General features: G+C 45.8%; 1 protein-coding gene across 7 annotated transcripts in view; it reads right to left on the bottom strand.

The window, feature by feature from the left end:
* The window catches only part of LOC128329916 (uncharacterized), a 481,088-nt gene that overhangs the window by 142,411 nt on the left and 312,319 nt on the right, over window positions 1-26,358 (bottom strand). The window lies entirely within an intron of this gene.

The raw sequence follows: 26,358 nt of genomic DNA on the forward strand, positions 1-26,358 counted from the left end.
GGCTATCAAGGTAAAGCAGCTTCTGTCAGTTTCTCTCTCTCTCTCTTACTCTTAAAGAGAGCTCAATTGATTCAGTCAGTGTAAAAACATGTAGAAAACTGTATGGTGGGGTGGGTGTCTCACTCTCGGCACCTCTGGCCGGGCTGCCCCCCTCCTTGCGGGAGGTGTCCCTAGAAGCAAGCAAGCAAAAGTATGCCAGGTCTCCCTCAGAGGCATGCTTTCTCCCCTTCGGCTCTTCTCAAGCCCAAGGCAAGCCCTCCCCCTACCAGCCTTCAGCAGGCAGAGGAATCCCATCTCCTCCTCCTCCTGTGTGTGTGTGTTTCCCCCTCCACAGTTGCTTTCCCCAGCGCCTTTCTAGTCGTGTGTGTGTGTGTGTGTTTTCCCCTCCACCGTTGCTTTCCCCAGCCGGGGGCGGCCGCGGGGGGGGGGGGGGCGCAATTTCAGTGCTTGCCCCGGGCGCCGTTTTCCCTAGTTACGCCTCTGTTGATGGGCCAGAAGAAAATTCAAGAGAGAGGGGGGGGAGGGGAGGGGAGGGACACTTGTTGGAACTCATCTACTGGGAAACTCTCTTCTGGCCTATCGGCTTCTGTGCCTGCCCCCAGGGTTGAAAGCAGTGAGGAGCTAGGTCAGGGTGGGCAAACTTGGTCCTTCAACTGTTGTTGAATGACTCCCAGAATCTCCAGTCACAATCTGTTTTGGCTGGGGAAGATGGGAGTTGTAGTTCAACAACAGCTGGAGGGCCAAGGGGGTTGTGTCAGCTCCTGTCTGTGTCTACCTCCCATCTCCCCTGACTGTCCCCATGCCACACAGAGAGTGGGTAAGTTCCCGTTTCTCAACAGTTCTCTCTGACTCTGAATCCCCTTTAAAGTTGCTTGCGAGCTCCTGGGGGTCCCGAGACACCGTTTGAGAACCCCTGCAATAAAACATTTGGATCCAAGTTCAAAACCTCAAAGAGCCCAGGGAATGCAAGGAATTATTCCTTCTTTGAATCAGGAATGAAGTGCCACAGGAGAGCTCCCTGCTGGCACTAATCCCATACAGATATCTCATGCTGATGCCCTACCAGACCTTGACTGATGACAGAAGGTGAGGAGTAGGTGTACAAGCACAGTGTAAATGTGCAGGAGGCTTTGCAGACAGGGCTTCTACCTCAAATCTCCTTCAGAAGAGAGTGTGTGCCTTCACACACCAGCCAAACATACCCTGAAGTCCCTTCAAGATCCTTGGACCCACTCCACACACAAATGGGGCTTTGTCTTGCAAATTCTAGCTTATCTTAATGTATTTTCAGTTTTTTTAAATGCTCTTTTTAAGCTACTTTCCCCGAAAAGGGCTGGAGCAAATAGGGAGAGGCACTGACATAGAATCATTAGCATGATAAGAGGGATACTCTCTTTAGAAATGCAGATATAGCTCTTTAGTAATCTCTCTCCCCCCTTCCCCCAATTGGCTAGAAGGAAAACATGGAGGCATGCCATGTGAACTTGCAAAAACAAAAACTGAGAGCAGAGGGGAGGGGCTGCTTCCCTCAGTGATGCGCGTGTAATTCAAAGTGGCTTCCCTCAATATTTACTCTGAAGCATGAAGCCATGGGCAAATAACTCCTAGGGTAGACATGCATTGGACCTGCAGATTTGCACTAATGCAGAGACCTCAATTTAATTCTCTGAAAAAGAAACTCCTTCCCTTCTGGGTTAATGCTGTTATTTATGTGCATAATTGCGCTCTAGTAATCTGAGTTTAATAGTGCAAGTACTTCTTATTTTGGAATAAATCCCATTGAAAGAAATCATCTTTCTTTTGAGCAAACCAGTTAAAACTGCACTGTAACAGTGCTCTCTTTGGAGATGCAGGGGATCACTAGATCCCCTTGATTTTTGTAAACCAGGTTCTGCCTAACCATCTAGCTTCTAACCAGGTTCTAACCTAACTATCTAGGTTACATCTGTGCTACTGAGGTATACCCCCACTACCGAAGAGCAGGAAACCAATGGGGGGAAAAAAATCAAACCAATGAAGTAGAATTTCCTTCCTCATTCACTGTAGTAGTAAATGGTGTATAACCTGTCCTTTGCACTAACAGCTCCATCATCATTATTCTTGTGTGTGTGATAAATGATGATAGCCCTTTCTGCTGTCATGGTTTACAAGCAGGAACTCTGCAAGGTGTTCATCCAGGGAGCACGTTTGACAGCAGCCGAACGGCAAAGGAGAGTTCGGGTCCTGTCAACTGGAAGCAGGTGCGTCAGCAGGGCACTTTCCAGATTGCACGCTATCACGGTGTTGCAATGGGTCCCTTAAGTGTGCTTCCACATTACCTGTGTTTTGACATCACAGCCCCTGCGTTGTATGGAAGGTGCCGTTCATATTTCCGACACCTTCTTTCAGATTTTATTGCTGTGTCACAGCCCTATAACATCATATCTGTGTTGCAAAAAAATAGCCGTATCTGCCCGTGGTAGGAGGCTTGCCCCCTTACAATGGATCTCTAATGCAGTTTGAATTTGGCGCCACAAACCGTTGCCGTTTACTCCACTTTTTGTGGTGTAAAGCTCACAGTCTGGAAAGTGCCCAGGAGTACTGCAACATTAGATGTCATTCTTCAGGAGCATCACTACAACCAGCTGTCAAGAGCAACAGTGCCTTGCTCCCATTAAAAAAAACAAAACACCCCACCCTTGTTTCATATTACTAGCCTTATACTGCATACTAATTTAACTGTCCCTGTAGTGCCTCCCGCCCACTGCTTTATCCACCCCCCACCTTGCCCTGAATGAACTGGGCTTCTTTTAAATACTGCTGAATTTATTCTTTGGTATTTATGTTTCTATCTTTAGTTACAAAATATAAATGACAAGCCCTTAACAGTGAACTGTTTGGGCTAATCATTGACAGGCTGTAACCTATAAAAAGCTGCAAAAGTCACACAATGATACGGGCAGAGAATGTGGATTGTTCAACAGGCTTGAAAACACACACACTCGTGAGGAAGGTGATCACTGTTACTTAGTAGCAAAAGCCCCCATCGGTATGACATGCAGAGTGTGTGCGGAAGGGGAACCTCTAAGTTCCATGGCTTTTAGTGGCGGTGAGTGTTCTAATGGGATCCCTCTCAGGAGGCTCTTGCATGCTTCCCTCTACACAAATGCATCCTCAACGGCAGCATTTAGCTCTCCCCCATACCAGTGAGTGGGGGAAAGTAAAGGATATGCATGGGGCACAGCTGGGGTGGGGGCTAATGCAGCTCCCTAGCTCTAATGACTTACATAGAAAGCTGCCCAGACCTTTGGACCATCTAGCTCAGTATTGTCTACACAGACTGGCAGCGGCTTCTCCAAGGCTGCAGGCAGGAGTCTCTCCCAGGCCTAATCTTGGAGATTCCAGGGAGGGAACTTAGAACCATCTGAATACAAGCATGCAGGTGCTCCTCCCAGAGCGTCCCCATCCCCTGAGGGGAATATCTTATAGTGCTCATTGCACAGTACTCACTTGTGTGTGAGATGATGGGCAGGTCTAGTTTCCTCAGCGCATGGCGTCCCAGACTGTAGCCAGTTTAATGGGAGCCACTGAGATTCAGTCCTGCTCCAAACTGCATGCTCTTTCAGAGGCAGAACCTTTTTCCTGGGGGCTGTTTCTTGGTCAAGCTAGACTTTGGCATGGATGTTCCAATAATTCAGTGTGAACTAGAGTTGCCATGCTTCCGGAATTCCGGGTTTTACCCGGATTTCAAGCATCTCACCTGGATTACTTAGCCACCCAGATTCGCCCAGATTTCAGTTTTCATTTTTTTTTAAAGGTAAACTCTAGCCCTTGTAAAAGCAAAGTTATGGAGCAAAACGTGCAGTCACTATTCTGCTCAACAGCTGGACTTGGATTAAGAGGGTACTAACTGGAAGGGAGTGAAAGAAACGGGAGTGGAGGGGGCCTACAATTGCACATGATCAGTTGTGAGAGCGGAAGTGTCCTTGGTACATCTTCCTGCATGCAACAGCCCCTCTTCAAGGGGAGGAATCACCGTGGAATTTGGAGCCTTCACCTGCAAAGGTGTTGCTGACTTTAAAGGTACAACACACAATGACTGAAAGTATCTCGTTGAGTACCAGCATAGAATACAGGCAACAATATCCCTCTGGATGAGAAGAAGGAGCAACTCTCCCACTTCTCTGCTGATGCAGATAGGAATGCATCAAGGGAAGGAGGGTGAGGGCAAGTGGAGTTGAATCCCTGCACCTCAAAAGATCAGGACAAGATTTATGTCTGAATGATCCTTCTGCCATTTTGTTCTTGTCAAGTAAAAGGGGCCTGGTGATCTCTGTGCACATGATTCTCCTTCTGTGTAATTGGCTCTTTAAATATAAATATCTGTATATGATTTTTTGTTGGGAAAATGTGTTTAAATGGTAAAATATTTTGTATAATAGAAGGGAAAAGAATTAAATCTGCCAAATTAAGCTGTCTGCTTTTCATTTATGCACTATATTTCCTGTGCTAGGGGGTCTGCATCCACACAAACCTCATATCTGCGTATATTTGAAGATCTAGAATAAGATGACATTTCCCCCTTCTCCATCTTAAATATTATGCCAGGCACAGAATAAAGTTGAGGATATTTGTCCTTATTTTGAAGCAAAGTAGCAGCTTTGCATCTGCATCTGCTCTTAAATTCTATTAACACACACACCCGCACAGCCTTCTTGCAAAGTGACCTAGACAAAAGGTCTAGGTTTGATCTGGCAGCTCAGTCTGCAAGGGCGTAACTCTGTTCCTAAGAATCATTGTCAGTGAGGTAATCTCTTTCATTGAACCAACTCCTGTTGGTGAGAGTATACCCAAGCTTTTCAGCTTTTCAGAATTTTTCATGTGGACATGGTTTGCTCCGTGCTTTCCTTTGAGCTTAACGTTGAGCCTTGACTTGACGGTCCCTTTGATTTCAATGAGACTGAAGGGCAGCTAACCTGCTTTGGAATGGAGCAGTAGTACATTGTTCAGTGTGAAACCCTGTCAAGTGCCCATTGCTTTATGCTGGCTGGTCCGCATTTCAGACTCGTGTAGGGATGATGATACACACTGGCCACATTCGCACATAACACGAAACCAGAGGTTGCCGAACACGCGGTTAATTTTTCTGACTATGAATCACCTCGTAGACGTACACCCAACCTTGTTTCGGCTAGCTCCGTTTTCCAGGCAGGGTGCCCCCTCTCTCCTCCTGTGCCAAGGCACCCCTGCTGGATGGAACAAACATGTGGAGCTGCCAGCAGTGTTGCCAGGGATGCCACGTTGCTGGACTGGGAAGAGGAGGGGGCGAAGACCTACCCATACTGGTGCTGGGTGTGGAACATGCGCTAGAAGTAGGTGTGCCAGCACCCTCCCCCTGGTTATTGAGCCTCCTCTGCTTTGCTTCACTAACCCACTCAACCAGAGCTGATGGCATTGCCCTTCATAGTTGGGTCAACACAGGCAGGCCAAAGTATGGTCTCCTGCGTCACTCAGTTTGTTGCATAGCTTCTCCACCCATCCAGTCCTCAGCCAACCTGCCAGGGCTTTGGCGTCCCTAATGGTCAGGGAGGTCTGGAGTTCTCTCATCACCTTCTCCAGGAGAAGTGTGGTGGGCAGAGCCTGGCTAAGAGGCATTGCCTCAGTACACTCTTTGTGGCAAACAGGGAGGGCTCGAGTGCCAAGACTGGCCGAGACATGAGCTACCACTCCAAGTTGGAAAGGACACACACACACACACACCCCACGATACTTTGCCAAGTTGTGGATGGCCACCTCTTGCTTTAGCAGGTGCTGGAGCAAGAGAAGGGTGGCGACCCACCAGTTCTCAACATCCCCATGGATGAGGTGTCGAGGGAGGTCAAGCTCACGCTGCTGCTCACAGAGCATGCGCCTCCCCTTCTCACTCCATTGGAAATGGGTTGCAATCTTGCAGCACTTCTCCACAAGCGCAGCCGTGGAAGCAGAAGGACCCCTTCAGGGGCTCCAGGAGGATACCATGATCAATGATATAAAAAACTGCTGAGACTCAACTGCTGAGGCCTGGGGCAGTGCCACAGTGGATGATGCCATCAGCCCAAGCAAGTGTTGGATAAACCTGGCCTGGTGTCTAGGATAGCATATTCTTCTGGTTTGAACAGCAGTTATCTCTCACCCTGCAAAACCAAACAGAAAACAAAACATTAAGTCTCTGGCATATCAAATGGCTCTTCAATCATTCCCACTCTCTCCTTTCTGATGCTCATACATTTACCAAACTCCTCCTCTTCGTCAAATTCTTCCAACACAAGGTCATCTGAAGAGAAGAGAAGAGACTTGATTTTCTTATTTGAATTGACTTGGATAAGAGGTAAGGAGGGACTCGTGCATATTGAATCAACGAAGGAGGGTCTACAGGGATACAGTTCCGCCCTCCCCACTTCCCTGGAAATAGCCCAAGTTACCTTGGATGCTGCTCTTGGATGCTACCGGGAAAAGATCCTTCAGTGTTTTCAGCTGCAGAGATAGAGATGCGTTTTATTTAATCAATATGTGGACTTCTTTTTCCATGTCTATGAGTACCAAAAAGATGATACAGTTGGGTTCAAAGTTGAGGATTACCAAAGATGGAGCGTGGCTCTTTGGGGCACTGGGCAGCCAGAAGAGACACAGGGGGAACCCAGCTCTCTGCTGTTCCTCCTGCCACTGCTGCTGTCCCAAGGGGCATTGGGTGAGCCCCAGTGGAAACAGCCCTTCTGCAGCAAGTGTGCTGCCAGGCAGCCCCAGGGTGACCAGAGACCCATAGGAGGTCTTCTTCTGAAGCTGGCACCTGGCAGGGGTCCCAGAGGATTCTGAAGAAGAGCCAAGCCATGTCCACTGAGGGGGACTTACATGAAAAGCTGGCAGGCTGGCCGCATGTTGCAGGAGACAGCTGCAGGCTTCCTGGGCCAGAGCCTGTAGCTGGGGATCCTTTGCAGTGCTGTACCTTTGGAGCTCCTGTGGGTTGAAAGAGCAGCTCAGTCATTGCACTGGCCTCAATCATCCCTGGCCATGCTACTGAGAGCTAAGCCCGGAAGGAATTGGCCCCATTACAGGATACCCATTGACTGACTGTCCAAACAAGTTTCAGAGGGATCTATTCCTGTACAAACATCCCCCCAATTCAGTTTGATTGTAAAACTTTATTTTGGTCGTAGACCAGCAATACAACAATATTAAAATAATAATGATAATAACAATAATAAGATGATAATATAAAATCAGACTACATTTATATGCATTTGGCATATTATATAACAATATTTGGCCACGATATGAATAACATCCGGATTAGGATTAGTGAGCAAATAGTTTAAATAGAAATCCTCTCCACGACCCGGAAGATTTATCAAAAGTGGGGCAATTTGTTGGCGTCTTATGTCTCTGTAATATTGACAGTGCAGTAAAACACGAGCAGTTGTTTCAACGTTACCAGATCCACAAGGGCATAATCTTGATGTGTATGGTATACCCTGGAATCTCCCATGGAGCACAGCTGTTGGGAGAGCATTTACACGGGCAAGTGTTAGAGCTCGTCTAAATTTTGGAATTAAAATGCTACTTAGATATGTAGCAGGCTTGAGCTCGGTGCACTGGCTACCTATGTAAATGCTAATCGGTAACTTTGCATGATCCATCTGCAACTCCACGTCATGGAAACGTTGCACAATTTCTCTTCTGGCCTGATCGAAACCTAATCTAATAAAATCATCATGAGAGAATCCATATAATAGAAGTTTTTCTGTAATTGCCAATTTCCAATTGGATTTAAAGGAGTCTTCCAGAATTAAATGCACTAAGCCGACTTTCATGAAAACCAATTTTAACCAGTAGAGTATGATAGATCTCCAATAATGTGATTCAAATCTAACCAGACCCACCTCCCTTCTAATAACAGTATTTGGGAGACAACATGGCAGCTGTAATATAGTTCTTATGAACTTAGTTTGCAGTGTTTCTAACGGGTTCACTTTGTAAAGGAATGCAACTACAGTCATGCAGACAAAATCACGTCCAAGTGTTCAGACACCTGTACACACGTACTGCCTAATGTCCGAATAGGGCACATTACACATTAAATTGCACATTACACATTAAATTGCACTTACCGTCAAGATGCTGGTCAAGTTGTCGACCGAGGGGGCCTCCTCCAGAAACCCCCTAATCATTCTCTGAAGAGATTGAAAGGTCTCATTCTAGGGGGAAGAGAGAAGATCAGGCATGAGTATGAGAGACAACACATCTTAAGAACACAATACTGAAAAAGCACTCATGCTTATGGCAGTATCGTGTTTGATTCCAGTTGGGCCGAGAAATAACCAGGCTATTTGGAAATAGGAAAGGCTACTCACAATGATCCCGGAAGATCAGAAATGTAAGGAAGAACCTCTGCAGGCAGTCAAACCATTGCAAGGACCCCAGGAGTAGAAGCAGCAGGAGTCTGTGCCGCAGGAGGAAAAAGCTCAATGAGAACTTACCTGGGTCCCTGGCTCCAGGTAGTTGGCCCCGGACACCGCCACGTGCAGCACTGCCGACCGCAGCTCCTCGGGCAACGGCGGCTTGATTTTGCTGGAAGGGGGGAGGGGGGAATATAAGATTTCATCGTGTGAGCAGGGCTGGTGATTCAGCCAAGGGAAGCTCATGGAGAGAAGAGGAACAGGGCAACAAAGCCAGTGTCAAGACGGTTGGTCTGTGACGGTTTCTCCTCTTTTTAAAAAAATGACCAATCCACGCCTGGGGAGGCTCTGATGCAGATAAGGCTACCTCTAGCCTTATCTGCCTCTAGCCTTATAACTTAAGAAGATTTTACAAAACCCCTTAGAATTCATTGTCATCTTTTTAAAAGGGGCAGATCCAGTTACAGATCTTGTCTAGTTTGCCACTGCCCTTTCCTGAAACAAACCCCTCCGATTTAATCCCTGATGACTATGAGTCTACCTCAGCTCCGTGACGGTGTCCAGGGTTTTCCTGAAGAAGGAGCCAGGGTCAGGATGTGCGGTAACATCCTCCATTATCTCCTGGGAGAAGGTAAAGAGCAGAGGAGAGTTGATCAGTACCCATGGACTTCATTGGGATCGCTCCAACAACAACATTTTCACACTGTTTTTCAACAGAGGTTTCCAAAGTTGTTTACACAGAGAAATAATAAATAGAAGAACAAAGAAACAAACAAGATGATGCCGCAAACACACAGTCTTGGAGGTCAGGTTGAGACTGAGCCTGCGCTTGGCCATTCTCTTCCATTCTCTGCTGCGTCTCACTCACCAAAACGGCTTTCACAGCCATCACCTTGCTGAATTCCACTGGATACTCCCACCTGGACTCAGCGTCATGCACTCTCTCCACGATGGAAGTCAGCAAGGTTGTCCACCAGAGGATGACCTGAAAATTAGAAGTATTGAGCTGTTAGTGATGGAAGGACTTCTCTGTGACTTCCTGGAAATGGACCAGACACCCTTACTTTGAGGGTCGCTTCAAGTCCTTTCTTGAGAACCCACCCCCTCCATGGATTATTCTGCTGCTTCTCGGGGAGACTGCAGCAGAACTGGGAAAGGGATCAGAGCAGAGGGTGGGTGCTCCCAGATCCCCTATGGGGCAAATGCCTCTCACAGAAATGACCTGGGCTCTGTGGAGGGCTGCCCTTTACTCCATGATACCCTACCTGATCTCGTTCTCTTATTTTCTCTGCTGCAGGGCTCTGGAAGTCTGGAAGGGAAGAAGACATTCAGGCCCATCAATTTTGAATGAAGGTCCACAAATCTGCCTGTTTGCTAAGCAATAGCTATCCCACCCTCCTCAAACAGTCACCCCCAGTCCCAACCATTCCCCAGGAGCCTGGGGCACCTCCTCACCGATGGTGACTCCTGAAGATGCCTGGGAGCCCCCTTGTGGAACCGGAGAAGACGGAGTTGGCGGAGAAGCCAGAGTTGGCGGAGGATCCGGAGTTGGAGGAGGAGCCAGAGTTGGACGAGGAGCCAGAGTGGGCTCAATCCGGTTCCTCCTCTGCCAGAACCTCCGTCTGGGGGGCTTGCCCGTGATGGAGTCACATGAGGGGGAGGCTTGAAACAGCTCCCTGCAGGTGCTGCAGACCCTTCGCAACCTAGAAGAGAGCGGAGAGAAGGTGAGCAAGAGACCTTTAAGCAGACATTTGGAGGAGAGGGGGCCAATGGGACAGGGAAGGATTGCAAAACAGCCGGGGCAGCGAGACAAGTAGCCTAATATGTTTCCAGCTATTGCATTGTCTTCTTTCTGGCTGAGGAATTAAGTCGAGACAGCTGCCAAAACGCATTGGTGCAGAGACATTGTGTGCAGTTCTGCTCAACCCAACACACCAAGCTTATGTTAGAGCTTTGAAAGGTATAGAAAAGGACCATGAAAGAGCTCAGGGGTGCAGCTCCCTCCTGGAAGGGAAAAGGTGGAGGCAACTGGGACCTTTTATTTAGAAAGAAGACAAGAATGGGGGGCATGACAGAGGTGCACCATCGTGCATCATGTTTGGGATGGGTTTGGGGACTATGCTGCCACAAGATGAAGTGAAGGCCAGTGCCCTAGCCAGGAGTCACTTTTCACGTGCAACTAACACTGGTGTGCCGGCTGCATTGGCGCTGCTAGGGACACCATGCTGCTGGACTAGGAAGTGGAGATGACACTGCTGCTGGGTGTGGACTGCATACTAGAAGTTGGCACTCCATTGTCAAATCAATTCTGTTTTACCACAGAGAGCTGGTCTACCCATTAAACCCAACTGGTAGAGCAGGTCTTCCCAGAAAAACAGTGTTATGTCAAGGACCATTTTTCTGGGAAGAGCTGGTCTACCAATTGGGTTAATGGTTAGACTAACTGGGCAAAGAGGCACCTTTTACCATGGTGATTCTCTTTATTTAGCAGGGGGAGAGTAATTGGCCCTATCCACCCTCAGCACAGTACTTCCAGTGACTGTAGCTGGTGTGTGTCTTATGTTTCTTTTTAGAATGTGAGCCCTTTGGGGACAGGGAGCCATCTTATTTGTTTGTTATTTCTCTTTGCAAACCGCCCTGAGCCATTTTTGGAAGGGCGGTATAGAAATTGAAATAATAATAATAAGAAGAAGAATACTAATAATAATAAGAATAAGAATACTAATAATAAATGATTTTAGAAAACTGCAAGGGAAGAAAAACAAATCTAAGTGTTGCATGAATTGACTACAAGAAAGCCTTCGATTCATTGCCTCACACATGGATACTAAAATGTTTAGAAACAACTGGTGTCAGCAAATACATTCAGATATTTATTTAAAAAGCAATGAGCATGTGGAGTACACGGTTAACAATCAATGGCGAGGCACTTGGACAGGTTAGCATTAGAAGAGGCATTTTCCAAGGGGACTCACTATCCCCTCTATTGTTTCTAATCGCCATGACCCCACTTTCACAAATACTAAACAAAACAAGCCTCGGATACCAAACATCTAAAACATCCAGTAAAATCAACCATCTGCTGTATATGGACGATCTGAAGTTGTATGGAAAGTCCCAGTCAGAAATCGAATCACTGCTAAACCCTGTCCGTATATTCAGTAGCGATATAGCAATGGAGTTTGGACTAGACAAGTGTGCTGCATTAATAATGAAGAGAGGGAAAATAACAAAAACAGAAGGAATAGAACTGCCCAATGGAAGCAAGATCAAGAACCTGGAAGAGAAAGAACCTTACAAATACTTGGGCATTCTCCAGGCTGATAACATCGCACACACTGAAGTTAAAAGAAAATTTGGAAGTGAATACATCAGGAGAGTCAGAAAAATCCTCAAGTCCAAACTCAATGGCGGGAACATCATACAAGCCATAAACCACCTGGGCTATACCTGTTATTAGATACACTGCAGGAATAATAAACTGGACCCAGGCAGAGCTAGAGACGCTAGATCGTAAGACCAGGAAAATCATGACCATCAATCATGCTCTGCACCCCCGCAGTGATGTCGATAGGCTCTACCTCCCTCGCAGCTCAGGTGGAAGAGGAATGCTGAAAGTCCATCAAACAGTAGAGGAGGAGAAAAGAGGCCTTGAAGAATATATAAGGGACAGTGAAGAAGATGCACTTCAAATGGTCAAGAACACGAAACTATTCAACACCAATGAAACAAAACAGGCCTACAAGAAAGAACAAGTCAAGAACCGAGCAGAAAAATGGAGAAATAAGCCCCTGCATGGTCAATATTTACACAATATAAGTGGAAAATCAGACATCACCAAGACCTGGCAATGGCTTAAGAATGGCAACTTGAAGAAAGAAACAGAGGGTTTAATACTGGCTGCACAAGAACAGGCACTAAGAACAAATGCAATAAGAGCCAAAGTCGAAAAATCCACAACAAACAGCAAGTGCCGCCTTTGTAAAGAAGCAGATGAAACAGTGGACCACCTGATCAGCTGTTGTAAGAAGATCGCACGGACTGACTACAAACAAAGGCATGACAAGGTAGCAGGGATGATACACTGGAACATCTGCAAAAAATACAAGCTACCTGTAGCCAAGAATTGGTGGGACCATCAAATTGAAAAAGTTGAAGAAAATGAAGATGTAAAAATATGATGGGACTTCCGACTACAAACAGACAAACATCTGCCACACAATACACCAGATATCACTATAGTCGAGAAGAAATAAAAACAAGTCAAAATAATCGACATAGCAATACCAGGGGATAGCAGAATAGAAGAAAAAGAAATAGAAAAAAATCACCAAATACAAAGATCTACAAATTGAAATTGAAAGGCTGTGGCAGAAGAAGACCAAAATCATCCCAGTGGTAATTGGCGCCCTGGGTGCAGTTCCAAAAGACCTTGCAGAGCACCTCAACACCATAGGGGCCACAGAAATCACCATCAGCCAATTAAAAAAAGCAGCTTTACTGGGAATAGCCTATATTCTGCAACGATATCTATAACCATTGACAATAAAATTCTGGCATCCCAGGTCCTTGGGAAGGACTCGATGTCTGGATAAAACAAACCAGTCAATAACACCTGTCTGACTGTGTAAACAAGAAATAATAATAATAGACTAGTCCTCCCAGAAAACCAACTGGTAGACCAGCTCTCCCCACATTGAATTTTATCTGACCGTCTTCACACTTGATGAGAGATGATGGGGCCCATAGATTGATGGGACCCATGTTGGAAATGTGACTCCATAAGCATCGATTCTCAGCACTCATAGATTAGGAACAGAGGCAGAGAGTGTAGGACTGTCCCCTTGTTCGCTCGCTCTGTCCATCTCTGAGTTTCATCTGATGGGCTGACACTCCTGGTAAACTCCTTCCTTCCTTCCCTCCTTCCCTCCCTGCCTCCCTCCCCATGAGCTAGTTAGTACAGGGTGCAGGCTTTCTATCTAAGTTTGTAACTTCTTTTAAACAACCCCTTGCTGTTTTAGACTTTAAAAAACACTCATCTCCAGACCTCCTCTCTGAGCTCTGTTCTCATCCAGCTAAATGAGGGGTGGATTCAAATTCTCCCCTAGAATTGGGACATCTGTGGAGCACATCACAATAGGTGTCTTCACAGCTGTTGCCCTTCCTAATTGGGTGGGCAGGGGACTCTAGTCAGACCTGGCCCAGGAACAGAGGGAGACAGGCAAAGCTGTGATGAAATCCAACTTACATTGCAAGGAGGTCTTTCCTCATCTTCTCCCCCATTTCCCTCCCTGTCTAACTCTTCCCTCCTGACTAACTATCCCTCCTGTAACTAAAAGCTGACTGTCCCTCCCTCCCCCCCCTAGACCCCTCCCAAAACCACCCCAAACAAACAAAGAAACAAACAACAAACAACAAAATAACAAACACTAACACTAACTGTAACACTGAATAAATAAATAAATAGATAAATAAATGAATGGATGAATAAATAGATGGATAAATAGATGGATAAATAAATAAATAAATTTGAAAAACAGAAACGAACTCCAGTACTCTCTTTCCTCTCTATCTCTCCAGCTCCTCTCCACCTCGCCTCCTCCCTCCTCGCCTAACTCACCCACAAAGAGCAGCTGAGCCCTGGAGGTGTCATGAAAGAGGATGTGTCATAAGCCTCAACAATGGCCATTGGTCCTCTTGTCCTCTTGCCTCTCTAGAGGATGTGTCACGAGCCTCAGCAATGGCCATTGGTCCTCTTGCCCCTAGAGGTTGCTTCAGGACTTGGGGGCATCTCCTGCCAACTGGGCAAGAGGATCCCAAGTGGAGGACAAAGTGGGGATTCTCTTCATGGAGCAGGGGAGGGGAGTACTTGGCTCTTTCTACCCCCTGCACTGTAACCCTCCAGTGATGGTTGCTGGTGTCTATTTTATCTTTCTTTTTAGATTGTGCGCCCTTTGGGGACAGGGAATCCATCTTTCTTTCTTTATTTATTATTACTCTTTCTTTCTTCTTCTTATTACCTTTCTTTATTATTATTACATAAACTGTTTTGGAAACTTGTGTCAAAATGAGGAATATAAGTAGTAGTAGTAGTAGTAGTAGTAGTAGTAGTAGTAATGGTTCTTTCAAACCTCACCCTTCACGTTCTTCTATCTGTTTGTCTGAGAAATCAGAGGGCTCTCTTCCCCCACCCTGTTTCAAGCAACACCACAACCGCAGGCCCCTCAGAGCAGACACCTCCACCTCCATCCACTGCCATTCATCCAAGCAGCCACCTTTGTGGCTGGGGTCTGCTCCTGTTTCTGCAAGACACAAGGACTCCTTCCTTCAGTGCCATCTTGACACCCATTCACACCTGCGGGGACACACATTGGTTTGCTTTCTCCCCCCTCCCCCCCCCCCCACGGGCTCTGTCCTCTGCTCTTTCCAGAGTGTGGCAATGCTATCATGTGCCCACCAGGAGGCAGCGTAGAGCAGGTCGGTGGCTGCTTCTAGATTCCCATAGGGGTAAGGTTCCGTTATTTGCCATTTCTGTAGTCACGTCTATAGGTGAGAACAGAACCCCGAGGGTCATCTCTAAAAAAAATCCAACACAGTAGCAAAGGGTTCTGCTTACGCATTAAGAGTTCTAGGCTCTTGAGATGTTAACTTCCCCCATGATTACAGATATGGCTAGCATACCAAGAACCATTGCCACTCATTTAGCGAGAGCAGATGACTGTTCCTTTTGATAGAAGTCTACAGGGTTCCAGAACTTTCTTTATTAATTTATCATATGTATATACCACACTACATAAAATCTCTGGGCAGTGTGCAATTAAAACCCAACTATCCATCATATAAAACAAATTCAAACCAACCATCAATAAAACTTGGACGCACTTAGGGTTGAGTCTTTCAGTCATTGAAGAAAGTAATACGCTGCATTCCTTCAGAACTGCCTCCAAGAGCTAGTGGATTCCTCCTGTTTTCTTTCTCTCCTCCTCCTCCTCCTCCTCCTCCTCCTGTCACTTCCTGAACGCCGTAACCTCCTTCCTCTATAGTGCCACAGCTGCCCTGTCTGTGTTGCTTGCAGTTGAAAAGGAACCTTCACAATGGGGGCCTAGAATAGCCACTTTCCTTGTTCTAAGGAGGCACTGTCTTAAACAATTCATACACCAACTAGAGTGTGTCAGATAAGATGAAGGAATGTAATTTAATCTCTCTCCCCACCCCGACCAATCTTTTTTTTAAAAAAAATCTTGTTGAATTTTTTTAACCTGGGTTCAATGCTGCTCTTCCATTTATTTCTCCTTTCAGTAATCTCTTGCTTCTTTTTTGCGTTTGATTGACAGGCTGCCATTTTATGAAGTGTTTCCTAGTTTTGCAGTTCAGCCTGACAAAGATTTTTTAAAAATCTGGAGTTCTACAAACTTTTTTTAAAAAGAAGTGTGTTTAGTGTTTTGGTGGGAAGGAATTCATAAATGAAGAGATATTTCAAGTGTAAGGCAGACATCCAACACAGACATATTTAGTGTAGCTAAAGGTCTTTGTCTAGAAGCATGATTTCTATCCTGTTTTTTCAATAAAATATTCTCAAGCTGGGGCGTGGCTACAATTGAACAATGGGGGACAAAGGTCCCTGAAGCCCAGGGGGAGAGAGACCCACCGGCCTTGGTGACAGCTTGTCCTTTGCTTTCCCACTCATGTCTCTCTGAAGAAGAGGGGGGTGGGGTAGGGGTAGGGGCAGGGGCCCATCTTCACTTTTTAGCCAGGGCCCTCTTCAATCTGCCATGCCCCTGTTCACAGGACAGCTGGATTTTGCATCTCATTCTCAAATGAATGATTGCACAACATGTTTCTTCATCTGAACTTGATATATCCGGCAGCATAGACAGAATTTTATAGCATAATATGTTGTGTCAATGGAGCAGCTTCTTTCTCGAGCAGATTGAGGTAAGTGAAGCTGTGGCAGTGTAGTCTCTGATGGTATATACAGTTCCTACTAACACCCCTCCCTCCCTCCCTCCCTCTCCCCATCCCCGAAAACATCAGTGTCTCCAGTCCAGCACAGAAAAGGTTGTCCTAGGTTTCCTTTGCCTAGCAATTCCTGCTACGATCAGCATGAACAGATGACCATACATTACAGATGATTTGGAGAATAATTCACCCAAGTCCACCCCACAACAGAGATGAAAGTTCATACATCTCCTCAGCCCAGCATTTGTTCCACAAATTGTGTGTGTTTGTGGGGGGTGGGTGGGTACTTTAATATTTGGAATGCATGTAGAGGGGTAGTTAAGAACCGTGGCGGTGTTAACTAACGGGTTACTATCTACTTGGTAGATGATAGCCAATTTTGTACATACCAAGGAGGAGAAAACTTTATAGTTCCGAGAAGCTTTATTGAATGCTGCAGAGTTAACAGTGGCTATGTAGGGCGCAGTTTCTCAATGGCCGGTCCGCAGACCGGTGCCGGTCCACGACGAGTTGAGTGCCGGTCCGCGACTTGAGGAATTCCCCCCACCCTCCGCTGCAAAGCTCCATGTTTTTTAAAAAAAGTTATTCCAATTCCAGCCGCTGCGCAGCCGAGCAGATGGCCGTGGGGGTGTGTGAGCTGTCCAGTGGTCCTTCTACCCGGCTCCTCAGTATGAGAACCAAAGCATACTAAGCAGATTCTTTCCCACTGACATACGTTCAGGAATACAAGATGGAGGGGACTCTTCTCAGCTACCATCCAAATGGTGTAGCAAGAGCTCAGTTCTCCGTTAACTATATACCCTAGGATCAATACATAGAGATCAATTGAAATGCTTAGATTCATTTTTTTTTTGCAAATTCAATTTTTATTGATTTTAACAATAGTAATATTGTCATTCATACACAAATACACAAAGATGGACTTCCCGCACACATCTCTTCGTGAATCATCAGCTATAAGGTTTGCCCTTGCTATTAATAGTAATTCAAAACATAAATTTAAACCCTTACAAACACAGTTAATCTACCCAACCTGCGGTTTTTTACTAAATTTCAAACCCTGCTGTAAAGTCCATAGTAGGAAAATAGTTCTTTAGATACAACAAGAATGGTTTCCAATCTTCTTTAAAGCATTCCAAATTTTGGTCTCTTATCAGTGTAAGTTTTGCCATCTCCGCATATTCCAAAATTTTTATCAGCCACTCTTCTTTTGAAGGCAGTTCATTACTCTTCCATTTCTGTGCATATATAATTCTGGCCGCCGTAGAAGCGTACATAAAAAATGTTATATTCGTTGTAGAAATTACACCTTGTGTTATTCCCAGCAGGAAGGATTCTGGCTTCTTAGGAAATGTCATTTTAAATATTTTCTTTAACTCATTATATATCATATCCCAATAGGCTTTAGCCTTCCCACAGGTCCACCACATATGAAAAAAAGTGCCTTCAGAATGTCGACACTTCCAACATTTGTTTGAAACATTTTTATACATTAATGCCAATTTTTTTGGTGTCAGATACCATCTATACATCATTTTGTAATAATTTTCTTTTAAAGCATAACATGCAGTAAACTTTAAATCATTTTTCCATAATTTTTCCCAGGCTGCCATTTCTATATTATGACCCACATCTTGAGCCCACTTTATCATGGTCGTTTTATCCGCTTCCTCTCTTGTCTCTTCCAGAAGTAGAAGTTGATACATTTTAGAAACTAATTTTTCATCATTTTCACATAATTCTTTCTCAAAGCTTGAAATCTGATCCTCAAATCCAACTTTAAAATCCTTCTTATATATTTCATTTAACTGATGATACTGAAACCAATCTCTAACCAAATTTTGTATTTCAGTTAAACTTTTTAACTTACAGTCCTTTTCCTAAAAATATAACAAATCCCTAAAGGTACCCCAATGCAATTGCATATTTACTTCTTTACGTGATAAAGCTTCAATCGGAGATATCCATAACAGAGTTTTAGGTTCCAACCAATTTTTATATTTCAGACACACCCTCATTAAGCTCCTTCTTACATAATGGTTCAAAAAATCTTTATGTATTTTGCTTTTTTCATACCACAGATACACATGCCATCCAAACCTTCTATCAAATCCTTCCAAATCAAGTATTCTAGGGTTTCTTAATGTTATCCATTCCTTTAGCCACGTCAAACAAACAGCATCAAAATACAACCTTAAGTCCGGCAAGGTAAGACCACCTCTTTCCTTTGCATCTGTTAGATTCTTAAAATTAATTCTTGGTCTTTTCCCTTGCCAAACAAACTTAGTTATATCCTTCTGCCATTGCTTAAAACAAGTTAGAGTGTTAATTATAGGAATAGTCTGAAAAAGAAATAACATTTTAGGCAAGACATTCATTTTCACCACTGAGATTCTTCCCATTAAAGACAAATTCAATTTAGACCATCTTTGTAAATCAATTTTCACTGTATTCCATATTTTAAAATAATTATTTGTAAACAACAAAGAATTATTATTTGTTAACCAGACCCCCAAGTATTTGATTTTCTTCTCCACTTTCAACTCACTTATTTCAGAGAATCTGTCCTAAGATTTCTGATCCATATTTTTAGTCAGAACCTTAGTTTTGGCCTTGTTTATATAAAATCCAGCCAACTGGCCAAATTGTTGTATTTTATCTAAGAGTCTTCCAATCTTATCCACTGGATTTTCTAAAAAAAACACAACATCATCCGCAAAGGCTCTCAACTTGTAATCTTGTTTCCCAATTTTGGGGCCATGTAGTTTATCATCTTTTCTAATACTTCTACAAAGCACTTCTAGAACCAATATAAAAAGCAATGGGGAAAGTGGACATCCTTGTCTAGTCCCTTTTTGTATTTCACAGTTGTCTGATAATTCCCCATTTACAATAATCTTAGCATACTGCTCCGAATAAATTGTCTTAATTGCCCTAATAAAGTTACTGCCAACACCCATTGCATCTAATAATCTCCACATAAATTGCCACGAAACATTATCCAAAGCTTTCTCTGCATCCAGAAAAACCATCGCCATCTGTTTATCATTATGTTTTTCATAATACTCCAATACATTCAGGACTGTTCTCACATTATCTCTCAATTGTCTCTTTGGCAAGAAGCCAGCTTGATCTTCATGAATAAAATGTCTTAATATAACCTTCATTCTTCTTGCCAGAATGGCAGCAAAAAGTTTGTAATCATTATTTAAAAGTGAGATTGGTCTATAATTTTTGACTAACGTTAAGTCTTGATCTGGTTTGGGGATTACTGCAATATTTGCATACTTCCACGAATCCAGCATAATCCTTTTTTGTAAAATATCATTCATAGTCCATTGAAAAGGCTGTAAAATTTGATCTTTAAATGACTTGTAGTACAAAGCTGTCAATCCATCAGGACCTGGGGCCTTGTTGGGCTTACTTTAATTTATTGCTTCTGTTATTTCCATGATTGTTATCGGAGCATTCCTAATTTCTATTTGTTCCTTAGAGAGTTTTGGAATGTTTTTGGTCCTAAGAAACTGCTCATTTTTTTGGTCTTCAGCTATTTTGCCTTTGTATAGTTCTGAATAATATTTGTAAAATTCAGCTCTTATTTCCTTTCCATCATAAGAGAGCCCAATTTTTGTAAGTATTTTGGATATGTAATATCCCCCCCCCCCCTGCAGATCTAATTTTCCAAGCTAACAACTTGCCTGGTTTGTTTGCGAACTCAAATGTCCTTTGCTTAACATACTTCAAATTCCGTGCAAGTTCATTTGCTACTAACATAGAAAGTTGTTGTAGTAACATTTTGATAGCTTGAGTAACTGTCTTCTTATCTTTGGACCATAATAGTTCCCTTTCTTTTTTGGAGATCTGCATCAATAGTGTCTCTTTTTTCAATCCTCTTTGCTTTTTAAAATATGCCTTTTGCTGTATGGAAAAACCTCTCATGACCGCTTTACTTGCATCCCAGATTATTTTATTGTCCATTCCTTGATTTAAATTCAATTCAAAATAATCCTTTAACTTCTTTTTGGCTTTCTCCACAACATCTGATTTTTTCAAGAGGTATTCATTCAATCTCCAACGAAATGAAATCATTCCTTTCTTCTTCCATGTAAAACAAATTGGATTATGGTCTGAAAAAGTCCTAGGCAAAATATCCATTCTTTTCATACATGGTGTAATAGCCTTAGATGTCCAGACCATATCTATCCTTAGATTCACAGGTAACAGTTCAAAGGCTGCAGGGGTGCCGCTTTAAGAGTGGGGAAGGGTACACTTACCCCTCCCGCCACTTCCTCCTGCCGGATCAGTTTGCTTAGAAAGCTCATCGGGGCAGCAGCGCATCTCCCTGCCACCCCATTGCCCCCGTTGGCCAGACATCCCTGATGTGCCTGCACGCACCAGCATGCACACACGCCCACGTGTGCAGGAGGGTCAGGGACTTCCAGCCATATCCGGCCAACGGGGTGGCAGGGAGGTATGCTGCCGCCTCGATTAGCTTTCTAAACAAAGGACGCCGGCGGAGGGAAGTGGCAGGAAGGGTAAGGGCACCCTCCCCCACTCTTAAAGCGGCACCCCTGCTGCCTTTGAACTGCCCCGCCACGGTTCCGTGCGCATCCCTCATCCTAACTGCCCCTCTGCACTCTGGGACAATAAAATCCTAGGGTGCAAATGCTGTGCGTGGGATAAGCTAATCATCTCTCGTTCATTCAGTATTCCTGCTTCCACTTGACTGCCTTGTCCTTGCATACCACACTTTCCCTTGGATTCTAAAGCACGTACTCTTCCATATCACCCCTCCATACACGCTGCAAAACCCTGTTTAAACATCCAGATGATCACCATTTATACCTGAGTAAAGGATGTGGAGAACATGTCTGTATATCCTTGAATGACCTAGAGGTGGCTACATTCGTGACAAGGCTCCAGTCTTATCACATGTAGAAGGGGTGCTGCTGGACTGAGGTTCATCTGAACCAGCTCTGTCTTTTAATTGGATTTTGAATTCTGTGTTTAGGCATAAAGTGCTCCCAATATAATTTTCCCTGACTCAAATATTTATTTCAGAAATACATATCTGTCTGCAGACTGTAAAATACAATAAAATACAATATGAAAAATAATATGAAAATATGAAAATATTTATAAATAATTGGGAGGGGGGACTTTGATTGAAAACAATCTTAAGCATACCTAATGTTTTAGGCTACCTTTGACTGAATTATTCTGCTTCTCAAAATAATATATCTGTTTGCCTGGAATACAGACTAGGATCGTGTATATCCTTGGAAATGGCAGAAAACCCATCGATACTTGTTCTAGCTTTTTCTTTTCTTGGAAGTCTTTCTACATATTTTTGATGTGTGCTGCTTGTAGCATCACAATGTTTGCTTTCCACTTCAAAACTTGACAAATATTGATTTCATCCATTTGACCGTTTAATGTACACCTGTCATGTTTATTGATATACACTTGATTATACCAGTCTCTTAAAAGAGATTAAAATTGGTTGTTGTTGTTTTAAAATTGGGGGGAAATCCTAAGGATACCTATGTTTTAGACTACCTTTCGTTATTCTGCTTCTCAAAAATAATCTAGCAATGCATTAGTTTGCCTAGGATGCAGATTAGAATCGTGTGGGTTTTTTTATTTACACAAGGTATAAAGCAACCTGTGTCAAAATATTATTTGAAAGGCCACATTGCCTAGGCTACTAAATTGATTTTATCTGAAAAATGATCTTTTACTCATTCATCTCCTGCAATCATTTCTGCAGAAGCGGAAGTTTTGAACCGTTTCTGAAAAGCAACATTTCCGTGAGGGGAAGAATAACTAATAAATAATGACACAACTGGTGTGAAGAGCATCTTGAGCAAAGAAGGCCCAAAATATGCAGTGCTTCCATCCAGCTTTGATGGAGCCAACAGAAATGTTCATCCACCAAATTCCATTTGCATCTCTGCAGGCCTGTGGCTAACAAAGTTGTAAGTCTGCAGAGATGCCAAGATTTCTGTTTCTTCTCCTCCCCAGCCCCATCTATGAGCTCTGCCACTCAAAGAAGGGCACATAACGATAACAGCCAAGTTATCTTTTCAAAAGTGGATCTTCTATTACATGCACTCCCCACTTCTCCAAGTGGTGAGATATTCCAGGGACAGTGCTACCCAAATTCTGGCTTTCTCTGGAGCAGCAATGCAGGCTTATGGTGGTGTCTTTGGAATATTGAGATTATTGACAAATATGCAGAGTGAGTACTGGAGAGAAGTAGGGGCACTGCTAGATAATTAAAAGATCCAGGCCCATAGGGCCCACAGCCAGTGTTCCCTCTAAGGCAGGGCTGCTCAACTTTGGCCCTCCTGAAGCTGTTGGCCTACAACTCCCATAATCCCTGGCTATTGGCCACCGTGGTTGAGGATTATGGGAGCTGTATTCCAAAAACAGCTGGGGGGCCTAAGTTGAGCAGGCCTGCTCTAAGGTGTGTGCCCACTGTCACATGTCTTTTGATGTCAGCTCAGTTCATTTTAGATCCCACTCAGGCTGACTCAGGAAGGCCCAAATGAAAGCATTAATTAATTGCTATTGAAGCAGTTAATCACCAGTACATGCACCTAATGGCACAGCTTGGAAATGACTTGATTAGCAAGCCAGAGGTTGCTGGTTCGAATCCCACCTGGTGTGTTTCCCCAGTGGCGTATCGGGGGGAAACGGCGCCCAGGGCAAGCGCCCTGAAATGGCACCCCCCCGCGTTGCCCCCCGGCCCCCACATACCTAGGCCGCCGCCGGCGCCGCCCAGGCAGCAGATCGACGGCAGTGGCGGCGATGTGGCGGGCCGCAGCGGCGCGTCACCCGCGGAGTGGTGGTGGCGGCGGCTTGCCCGCCGCGCCGAGTGCGGCGGTGGGTGGTGTGGTGGCTGGCCTGGCGACGATGGGATGGCCTCCTCAGGGTATGTAGCGGGTGCGGCCAAGCGGCCGCGCGGAGTGCAGGCAGCAACACCGAGCTTGCCTTCTGGTCCGGCGTCGCTTCTGCGCATGTGTGCCTGCGCAGTTGGGACGCCGACGCCGGCATCCCGACATCGCAGACGTCGGCGTCCCAACTGCGCAGGCGCGCCAGGCGCGCCTGCGCAGAAGCGACGCCAGGCCAGAAGGCAGGCTCGGCGTCGCTGCCTGCACTCCGCACCCCCGCTCGGCCGTGCCCGCTACATACACTGAGGAGGAGGCCTGGCCATCCCATCGCCGCCAGGCCAGCCACCACACCAGCCGCCGCTGTCACTACTCTGCGGGCGACCCGCTGCCGAATTGCCGCCCGCATGCCCGCCGCCACACTCGGCAGGCGATTCAAGGGGCGGCGGCGGGGGGAGCCACTTTTTGGCGCCCCCCACGTGACCCGGCGGGGTGGCACCGGGGGCACGTGCCCCCCTGCCCCCCTATAGTTACACCACTGTGTTTCCCAGACTATTTGGGCAGCAGCCATATAGGAAGGTGCTGAAAGGCATCGTCTCATAGTGTCCGGGAGGAGGCAATGGTAAACCCCTCCTGTATTCTAGCAAAGACTCGATGGTCCACTTTACCTTTACATCCTTGTTCTGGCATCTTTTGAGCAGGGCTATTGCTAGAGTCCTATTAGGACTGGGTGCTTGGTGCACATTATATGCTTTATTATCAAATTCCCCCTCTGTTTGTAATAACTTCTTGTGGCAGCCTTGCACTTAAGTCTAATTTGTGTGTGTGTGTGTGTGGGGGGGTACTTCACATTAAAATCTCAAATGTTTGATTCCTGTCTCTGTGTGTGTGTCTTGGGGGGGGGGCAATTTATATGGGTGGAGCAGTTACCCACTTCCTTCTCTTGGGTCATCGACCTCCTCCTCCACTGAGCCCTGCAGCTGAGGTTGCTGCTAGGCATGACGGCTGGGCTCTGCCCTCTTCACTGAGCCTGGCAGCTGGGTCGCTGTTGAGCATGAGACCAAGGTTCCAGGTATAGAAAAAGCCAGCCCCCAAATGTGAGGGGAAAAGACAGTGCCCAAATGGGAAGAGGCAGAGAATGGAAGAGGAAATAGAAACATTGGAGCTACCGTGAAGGGTTCTTTCTCCTCTGAAGTAGGAGGTCATGGCTCACAAAGGGTTGACTTCCACTCCTTGCTCCCGATAGACAGGAAATCTCAGGTGTTTTTCAAGTAGCTGAAGTCTGTCCCCCTTCTCCCAGCATGCTCAGGTGTGATTCCCTAGTTCCGACTGTTGCGTTTCATGATTGGGCTGCAGAACTCCACAGTGTTGTGGAACTAGAGGTTAGCACTCAAAGGGAGTAGGATAGAGGACGGATGCCCTGAGATATTAATCAAGGTAGAAACGGAGGTTGTTCCAAGGTTAGCATCGGAACAATTAGTCCCAAAGGTTGGCGCAGAGAGACATGGCCTGACACCACACTAGTCCCTGATCCACGGGTGGGCCGTGTGACCTCCTACTTCAGAGGAGAAAGAACCCTTCACTGTAGCTCCAATGTTTCTTTCTCCCTCGAAGTAGGAGGTCACGGCTCACAAAGGGACTTACCAGAGCAGTTATAAGTTACCATGGGGAGTGGGGAAGTGGATCAGTTCTGTACCACTTGCTGGAGCACCCGTCCCCCAATTTTGTAGTGCTTGAGAAAGGGAGAAATGGCGGGCCATGTGGATGCCCGGCATATTTCCCCTAGCAGCGCCTGTGCTGTGAAAGCCACCGAGGTGGCTGCCCTGTGGTAGAGTGTGCTATGATGCCCCATGGAAGCTGGGTTGACGGGGCTTGTTAGGCTGTGTTGACGCATGCCCTCGTCCAACGAGCTAAGGTCATCTTAGGCGCCTTAGAGCCCTGTGAAGTCACGTGGAGGGGCACGCAGAGGGCCTCGGACCGCCTTAGGTCCTTTGAATGTAGGTGTGTCAGGCCCTGCAACCCTCCAGGGAATGCCAACTGCGTACAAGCGAATGTATGGGCTTGGAAGACTGAGTTTGTTAATCTATTTAATTATTTGTTTTGACCAAGGTAGGGTCAAAGGACCCTACATCTTAGGGACCAGCACATCTGGCTGGAAGACGCAGAGCTCCCTTTGAACCGAGAGCGCCCCCTGATTCCGATACTCTATGTGCCAGAGTGATCATCACTAGGAGAGGACCTTGTCGGATAGATACTTTAGCGGGATAGATGAAATTGGTTCAAAGGGGCCCATGTGAGGGCATTCAGTACCGCTTTGAGGCTCCATGAAGGAAGGAGATGAATCAGTGGAAGAGCGATATTGGTAGCTCCTCGAAAAAACAAGAGAGGTGGAGGTGGAGTTGAATACTCCCTGTTCTCCTCAGGCTCAGGACCGAAGCTAAGACTGAGACCTGTTATTTCAGAGTAATGGGTCCCAGAGCCTGGCCCAGGCCTGCCTGCAGGAAGGGAAAGCCGTGTCTTGGGGGGACTTTGGCCAAGCATATCTCAACTTTTTATGCCTAGCCCATCTAAGGTGGCCTTTCTGAGGAAGACGGCCCAAATCATCTGGTAATTCCTATTGGTGGCTGCTTTGGCGCCTAGTGGCCCAGATTGTGTCTTGCACCATCCTGGAATAGCCCTCTCTTCGCTAACTGCGTGCGGTTAACTCCAGGCATGTAGTAGAGCCATGCCCAGTCTGGCTGAAGCAACAGCCCTTGGGTCAGAAGGTCCGGCCGTTGCAGCAGAGGCATTGAGGCCGTGACAGAGAGGGGTACCAGTCCGGCGAACCATGGTCGCCTTAGAGCGGGGCCCCTATATTACCTGTGCCCTTTTCTGTCGGAGTTGTGCCATCAGCCTTGGACGACGACCTACCGGGGTGAGGCCGTCCAGGATACCCTGCGGCTAAGGAGAGTCGAGTGCGTCCATGTCCTCCGCGAGGTGGTGGTAACACCTCGTGAAGAAGTGGAAAAGCTGCTTTATTAATTTTATCATCATCAATTTCGGCGTCAAGGGACCCGCAAGGTCGGGGGAGTCCTAGGGAGGAACCACTTAGACCT

This window comes from Hemicordylus capensis, chromosome 6, assembly GCF_027244095.1.
Source record: "Hemicordylus capensis ecotype Gifberg chromosome 6, rHemCap1.1.pri, whole genome shotgun sequence".
Classification (NCBI taxonomy): Eukaryota; Metazoa; Chordata; class Lepidosauria; order Squamata; family Cordylidae; genus Hemicordylus; species Hemicordylus capensis.